Source organism: Sorex araneus, chromosome 2 (assembly GCF_027595985.1).
Source record: "Sorex araneus isolate mSorAra2 chromosome 2, mSorAra2.pri, whole genome shotgun sequence".
Taxonomy (NCBI): Eukaryota; Metazoa; Chordata; class Mammalia; order Eulipotyphla; family Soricidae; genus Sorex; species Sorex araneus.
In genome coordinates, this window is record NC_073303.1 from 171905847 (window position 1) to 171914730 (window position 8884).

General features: G+C 35.2%; 1 pseudogene; it reads right to left on the reverse strand.

Annotated features, from left to right (window-relative positions):
- Positions 1–5360: 5360 nt before the first annotated feature.
- On the reverse strand, positions 5361–8085 carry LOC101557517 (non-POU domain-containing octamer-binding protein-like; annotated as a pseudogene).
- Between the last annotated feature and the right edge of the window lie 799 nt (positions 8086–8884).

The following is an 8884-nucleotide window of genomic DNA, read 5'->3' on the forward strand; positions in this document are numbered from 1 at the left end:
TCTCCATTCATCCTAGCCCTGAGATTTTAGAAGCCTCTCTTTACTCATCCTATCCAATGGTGCCACATTGGAGGCTCTTTCAGGGTCAGGGGAATGAGACCCATCATTGTTATTGGTTTTTGCATATGAATACACTACGGGGAATTTGCGAGGCTCTCCCATGTGGGCAGGAAACACTCAGTAGTTTGTCAGGTTGTTCCAGAGGGAAAACTAGGCTATAAGATGTCACTTCCAGGAGCTTGGTTTTATAGTCTCTGAGTGTTGGCCGTTGGTGGGATTACATGGTGCCAGGGGCAGTCCCTGGGTGTGACCGTCTAGCTACTGAGAAATGGAAAATCAGGGCAGTCCTGATCTGAGCAGGCTTGGAGGTCTCAGCCCTGTTCCCACACACTTGGGTTCCTCTGCTGGTTCCTTCACGTGTGAGGCTTGTCCGAACGTGTGGAGAGGGCCTTGAGAATGGCTGTGGCTAGGCTCCGGAGGTCTTCGGCTGTGGGAGCTGTGCTCAGGTTGGGGAGGGAAACTGAAGCCCACCCCCTCGAAGGAAGACAGCCAGGCAAGGGGAGAAGAGACTCTCTGTGCAAAAACACATACACATACAAAATCTAATTTCACAGAATCACTCAGTGAGAACACCATACAAACCAAGATTCTAGAATCAAGTTTCAACATTAAGAATCAGTAACAATTGAACAATGTGTTTGACTGAATTGTGATAAAAATAAACTAAGTTTGTAAAAATTCCTAAATTATAAACTGTAGAAGAAATAAAATATTTTTAATGGTTAGTTACATAAAATTAAAACCAAAAATTCCCCACATAGAGAGCAGCATGCTTAATGAAATGGGTCAGAAGGAGAGGAACAGGCATAAAATGGCTGCATTCATTTATGGGATTAAAAAAAAAATCACACAGTATGTGACTAATTTCCAAGGAGGCAGGAGAACTCAACTGCTGTTGGGAATTTGCCACAGGTGTGTGGGTGCCAAAGGGCATGTAGGAAAGAGAAGGGATCGCTATTACAATAATAGTTGGAAATGATCACTCTGGGAAGAACTTCATGCTGAAAATAGGTAAAGGGTTATACATTATAACATTTCACCATCTGTATTGCAAATCATAATGCTCAAAAGGACCGAGAGAGACAGAGACAGAGACAGAGACAGAGAAGATGGGAAAAGTAACTATCATAGAGAAAGGTCGGGGTGGTGAGGAAAACTGGGGACTTGGCACTGAGAAATGTATACTCTGGAAGGGACAAGTGTTGGAACATTGCGTGACTGAAACCCAATTATGAACAACTTTGTAATTGTGTATCTCATAGTCATTCAATTAAAAATTAAAGTTAATTAAAATGCCCAAAATATTAAACCAAATTTTCAAAAATCATGTATATACATATATACGTGATGCATTGAAAATGAATCTATCTATCTATCTATCTATCTATCTATCTATCTATCTATCTATCTATTTATCTATATCAGAGAAGAAGATAGAAATGGAGGTCCAAATAAATCAATTCCTGATATTACCAACAAAGGAAAACAAAAGAATGGAAAATAGACTTTAAAGCAACAAATAAAGATTAGAAAGCAAATAAAAAACTATGAAACGACTTATAGGACTAACATTGCCTGAACTGAAATTGTCTAATATGTCAGTTCTGATATATATTCTATAAAATATTTATGCCTTAAATAAAACAGTATATATGGAGCTCTTTGAAAAACAACCCACAACCAATACAAAAACATAAAAACAAGTAGACACAGTTTTCTTGATCAAAATATGAAGTAAAAATAGTTCAGAGCAACACTTTTAATAAATTCAAAATATATATTTAAATAACATACACTTTAAATATAATTAAGTAATATGGATTTAAGACATCTAATGGAAATATTATTATTATGTGAAGAAAACATTTAATTTATCATGTATATATAAGCTTATCTTAACCTTTAGAGGCTTTTTTTGAGGGGTGTAGAAGGGAATATTCAGATGACAGAATCCAGGAAGATGACAGAATGTGAAGAATTCAGTAAAATAACTTAGTAAAATCTGAAAGAAAATGAACTGGATAAAATAAAAAGGGTTGGGGACCAGAGTGATGGTACAACAGATAGGGCATTTGCCTTGCAAATGGCCTACCTGGGTTCAATCCCCTGTATCACCTATGTTTCCCAAACATCACCAGGACAAACTCCTGAGCAATCGTGGGTATGACCCAAAAAAACTCAAATAAATTAATAAATAAAAGTGTGACAATGTATATTTGACATTATTTAGTGTTAGTGAAAATCAAATCTAAGCACATGAACAGAAAGAATAGATAGCATACATTATATAATAGTGCTATTGAATAATAAAATAATGAAAGAACAAGAATTAATTCAGTGGCAAAAGGAAATAAGTTATATTAATTAATAAAAACTTCATATTTTAAAAGTTTTATAAAAATAGAACAAATGCCACTTAAAAGGATAGAAAAGCAAGTATATTATACTTTGTCATATATTAAATATGACAAAGAAGAATGATCCCTTGAATGTAGATGACCCAAGAGTAATGTTGGAAACTAAATTGTTTAATTCCAGCCCAATAATATTTTTAATTTAGTCTTGGAGAGCTAGTACAACAGGTAAGGCAATTGCCTTCCACACAGTTGACCTGGGTTTGATACTTGGCACCACATATGGTGTCCAGAATAAAGTCAGGAGCGATTCCAAAATTCAGTGACAGTAGTAAGTTCTGAGAACTGTGTAGTATGGCTAAAAAATAAAATATATATAATAATATATAAATTATATATAATAAAATATATAATTATAAATATATTATATATTATAGTTATAAATAAAATTATAATAAATAAATAATAATGGTCTTTAAAGTAATTACACTATAGAGTAGGTAAACTTTCATATTTACAAACCACATAGAGTTTAATAAAGTATGTGGAATATAGATAATTACAAAGTATTCTCAATAGTGTTCCATGGAAATGTTGATCCAACAGTAATTGAAAATATTTTTATAGCATCCACTTAGGGAATAGCATTATTATTATTAGATTTTCTTAAAGCCATGGAATAATAATAGATCATAACAGAATCAAAAAGTCATTCCCACAAGTAGAATAAACTGAAAATGTCTTAATGATTTCTTATGGTCCCCAAAATTAGCACTTGAAACAGGTAATGTGTATAAATAAGGAGACTTTAAGAAGTGTGTGTGATTGAAGGAGAAGAGAAATGCAAAGGAAAACATTTTAGGAGACGACTGTGATGTCCTCCCACTTGAGATACCTCCTCTGACTCTGTTACTCTTCCACTTAAGCTATACTTGGTCCCCATGGCTATAATATTTTTTAAATACGAATGTGTTCATGAGAAAATTTGTTGTCCAAATATTTCTCCAAAATCAGTAAACCCATACATAGGTCTTGTATTTCCTGTTCATCTACACATCCCAGTTTTTTCCTTTCAACTTTGTTGAATCCGGTGCATTGATTCAGAAAGTTACTGGAATTGGTGTCCGTATTTTCCTCTCAAAATATAATTCTTTGTCCTGGGAATTACAATTAGTTGCTCTTTATACTCCATTTAAGAAATACACCTTAGTTAGGAAGAAACATTTGAATTTTATTTTATTTTGAATAACTTGTTCTCCAGAGTGTTTGCTTTTGGGGGAGAAAGAAAAGGGCAGTTGATCCTCAACTAGATGTTCTCAGAGGCTATTTCTGGCTCTATGATCAGATTGACCCCTGAAATGCTCAGGGAAACATAGTAATCACCAGGGATTTGAACTAGGATTGTCAGGATTTAAGGCAAGTTCCTTGGTCTCTGTGCTATGTCTGGCCCCATGATCTGAATTTTACAGACATCTTTGCTGAGCAGAAATACCTCCAAAGTTTATATAATTAAATTATGCATATCAAGGAGAAAAAAATTGATTGCTAAGACTTGTATTCAATCAAAATTGTAACCATATAAAAATTTAAAAAATTATACAACTAATAGCAATGCATGTAGAAAAGTAATCATGATTATTCAATTTTGATAACTAAAAATTCACATTTCATCTTCTTGAAGTAGTTGTATAAATAAAATTAAGAAGTTATTTTAAGAAATTTCTTAAATATTATATGATAGAGCTAGGTTTTTAAGATAATACACATTAATCATTTATATTATCTTAGTTAAAATTTAAGTAATTCATACTGATGTTACCTGATTACACTGTTACATGCCTTTTTTTTTTATTCTGTTGACTTTATATTATCGTATGCCCCTTACTTTTAGGCTTTTTATTTTCTTTTTTGCATGAAGAAAGATATTTGTATTGAAATTGCTTTGAAAAGATGTACAGTGAGAGAAGTTTGTGTTCAAGAGAAAACACAGGTTTCTCCAGAGTGGAAAGCAGAAAAAACATTGAGACCAACAAATGAGACACATGTTCAAGGAATAACATAGCACTTGAAATACAATCCCGGCTTTTTCTAACAGTTTTGCCAAATTTTTACTGTGTCATTGATAGAAATGCAACAGAATATTTTTTAAGGTTTAAAATGTATTTTGATAAAATAAATTATTGTTACTAATCCATATCTGAAAAAATCTCCAAAGATTATCAGGGATAAATCAAATATAGCACACTAATAAAAATGACAACACAACTACCTAAGATAGGCAAGCCAAAGAACTACTGTCTGACCTCTAGCATACAGCACTCTATTCCCAAGAATTTCCATGGGTCTATCAAGAAAAACTGTGATGAACAACATCATAGACAAAATGGGTGACCCTGGGTTTTCCCTTACTCAAGAAAATAATGAAGGCAAGTTAACACAAGACTTTTTTGATATGCTAAAATGAAAATCTCGAAGAGAAAATGTCTCCCTTAGAGCATGTAAAGATAATAAATGGGATACAGCAAAATCAGTACTTGTGTTGTCCGTGGCCTCTCTGGATATTGGCTGAAATTCCCATCTTAAAGTAATGGGAGATTTTTGGTTAGTGATTTATGTATCAGAGTCTTTGGTGTTGCAGGGTATGAATATTCAAATAGAATGAGATGGACAAATGGGATGATCATGAGTATGGGGCTCCAACTGGATCTATTTTGTAGTGGTTCCCATAAGGCTGAATAATCACATGAGACTTCAGGAATGCACTGCACAGAAACAATATACCACACAGCATCGTTTTGGTAATAATCTCCCCTTGAGCTCTGCCTCAGCGTACTCTCTACCTAAAGTGTAATAGGCAGAAAAGACCTAACTTTGGGAAGTATCTCTAACACTTTTCCAGTGTAGAATGCTGTCTATTCCAAAAAAAGGTCTTTTTCTTGAAAGGTTTTAGCAAACTGAACAATGCATTTTAGTATCAGCAACTTCGTTTGCTTGTTTGTTTTGAACAAATTCAGCTTTAGAAGCCACACGGTTGAATGCAGAAGAAGTTCCGACAATTTCCCCAATCCCGTCCATTGTAGCATCATGGTCAAAGTGCTCAGTAGCTGGTAAGGTCAATCTGATATCATAGTCACGGGTCCTGGAGGAATTGGGGTACCAGCTGGTACAGGAGCAGGAGGCATGGAACCTCTGTTGTTTATACCTACAGCACCTCCCATAGACATTAGTTCATCTGTAGCTCCTGTTCTTTCACATCAGGGAAGGTTTCCCTGAATTCTTCAGGCTGTCACCACATCATTTCTTCTGCATCTTTTCCTCATGGCCCCAATGATCCTCCTTCCTGAGATCCAGTTGCTTTTTTTGCACTGTTTTTTTTTTTTTTTTGCACTTCTTGATCATGGAGAACTTCCATTCTTCAAAGTTCTTGATGCCTCATCAAATCCTGCTGCATGAGCATGCCCTGGTGCTCCGTCTCCTTTTCCAACTTCTCAGGAGCTTCCTTGATCTTACAGTCCACCTGGCCTTGCTGCTGCTTCTCCCTCTCAGCAAGTGCCTTCCAGCGCAAGGCAAGCTCATACTCAAAGGAGCCAGGCTGGGCACATCTGGGTGGTTGCTCTCTTTCCTTGTGAAATTGATGGGTCTTAATAATCAGTTTTACTGGTAGTCCCACAAGCCTTGGACAGGTGGTGAGCAGGAAGGAGCCTCCACTACTTCTGTCCAGAGCTTTCCGAGCAGCTGGTTTCCCTGAGAATCCAACAATGCGCTTTCTGGAGCACCTTTCTAGACCATCTACATCGACCACGGTCCTCTCTCCCTGGAAAACACGGAAAAGGCTTCCTCAGCAGTTCATTGGACACATACCAAGGAAGGTTGCAGACTGCAAGGGCTGCATTACAACAAGCAAAGCGCACACGCAGCTGCTTTCTAAGGAGTGGCATGCTGTCCAGCTCCTCTTTGGCAATCTTTACTTAGAGTTCGGGGTTTCCAAACAAATACACCCAAAGCCCTTATCCTTGTGAGTGGAGAATTCACCAGCCTTTCCGTATATCTCCAACCATTTCCTTGTTTCCTCCTTGGTGATGGCAGGAGGAAGATTGTGCATTGAGAGCTGGCTACGCTCGGTAAAGGTAAAGGTCTTCTCTCATGGTGTCCAAAAATTCTTCAGGTCAATAGTCACGGTTTCCTTTTGGCTACTGGCTTGTTGCCCATTTGCAGGGTTGGGTGGAGACGGCTGCTGCTGCTGTATCTGGTGGCACTGCTGGTGGTCTTGCTCATGCTGATTCCTTCGAACATAGTTTGGTTTCTCCAAGTTAAAGGTTTTATTGCTCTGCAGTTTTGCACCCCTCCACCAATTAGTCTCTCCTTGGAGTAATGGCCACCCAGGATAATGTTTTGAATGAAATAACACTTAAAATATATATTTTAACACGAATAATTTGAATAACTTTAATGAAGAACATTTTAATTAATGGTGCTTTAATGCAATAAAATTTTGAAAAAAAATTATAAAGTATTCCTACTTATTACGACTAATTTGTTTTGTGCAGGCACTTATTCTTTCAATCTCCCAATTAACTTTGTTTGGTGATGTTGGTTTTCTTTCCTTTAAACTGCACTGATAAACCTTTTCTGCTTCTCAATGCTTCTAATGTCATAAAAATATAAAATTTTAATTCTATAAATAAACTAATTCTAATTATAAAAACAAATTAAAGAAACAAAAATAAATTCTAAAAATAAGCATTTTACTGTTATTGTTTTTACCTGAAATACTGATATTAAGTAGTATTTCACAACACAGAAACACTTTCAGTTTGACATAGGCATGCTTTCTCTAGTTTTTCTTTTATATACCATTGCTGACAGTAATCTTTTTCATTCTTCAAACTATAGTTTTTAGACAAATACTTAATTGCAATTTATTTTTCTACCAAGACATTTTAACTTGACTATTTTCTGTGCTAAAATGTTGTGGACACACTGTCACTTGCATATAACTTTTTAAAATATTTTCTCTTCTGGTAAATAAATCCCTCTGATATTTTGGCAAAGTATGATAACATTTTAGCTTTTTTATATCCCAGGAAATTTGAGAATGATCTGAAGTGAAGAGACAAATATGTATGTGGAATAAATTCTGATAACTAGAGCATTATTTAATTTTAAGATTTTTCTCCTAAAATGTCACTTCTTTTGTAAATTTTTAAAAGTTCTGACCTTATCTTTATAAATTTTTTATGTGCAATTTAACCTTTTAGAGCTATGTATTATCACTTCTTTCCTGATATGATAATTATACATCCTCATGGCTGTTTCTCCTATTTCAAAAATTGTGGTTATGCTTCAATTATTTTTTATCTTCGTAAAATAGTGTGTGGTTTAAATATTATAAATAAAATTTAATAATGCTCACTTTATGTTTAATATATTGAATAGCTTTATATTTTATTTAAACCAGTAGTAAATCTCTGCAGAAATGACAGTTTTTATTAGAAAATATCAAATGAATATACAGGACATAATAATTGGCATACATTTATATCAAATCAGGAAATATTTTGTCCTGTAAAGTGAAGTTACTCATTACATGGTAATAATCTAAGATCAGTGAACTTTGATTAATCAATTTGATATTTCAGAATCATTTGTTTCACTATTTACCTTTATTCATTAACGCTGGAGCAAAATTTGCTTGTTTATTTAACACTGACAAAATTACTGAATGAGAAATTATCACTACATTCAAGATTAAAGATGTAGGTTGGAGATAATACAGGGAGTAAGACACTTGTCTTGCACAGCACAAACTGTGGTTCAATCCCCAACATTGCCTATGGTCTTGAGAGCACGGCCAGTAGTGAGTACTGAGCATAGAGCCAGGAATAAGCCCTGGCTTAACTGCAGGTTAATGACATTCCCCCCAAAAGAAGAAAAAAAATGTGACAATCAGATAATATAAGGCATGCATGAAAATAGCAAAATATGAGTAATGTTTTGGGCTGGAGTGATAGCACTGCTGGTATGGCATTTGCCGTGCACGCAGCTGACCCAGGTTTGATTCCTCTGTCCCTGCCAGATAGCCCAGCAAGCTACTGAGGGTATACCGCCTGCACAGCAGAGCCTGGCAAGCTACCCGTGGCGTATTCAATATGCCAAAAACAGTAACAAGTCTCACAATGGAGACATTACTGGTGCCCGCTTGAGCAAATCGATGAGCAATGGGATGACAATGACAGATGAATAATATGAGGTAATAATTAGTTATTATCACATGTGTATCATTAAAATAAAATTAAAATAGAAATACCAGCTAAGTTATACCCTGAAAGAGTAGCTTAATGCAGTAAAAGTCAAGATTTATAGATCCTAGGGCTTCAAAGATGAAACTCTTTGAAGCCCTAGGATGTGAGAACTGAAACAGATGCTCATAAAACATACACACTAATAAACAAAAACTAAGAAGGCTTACA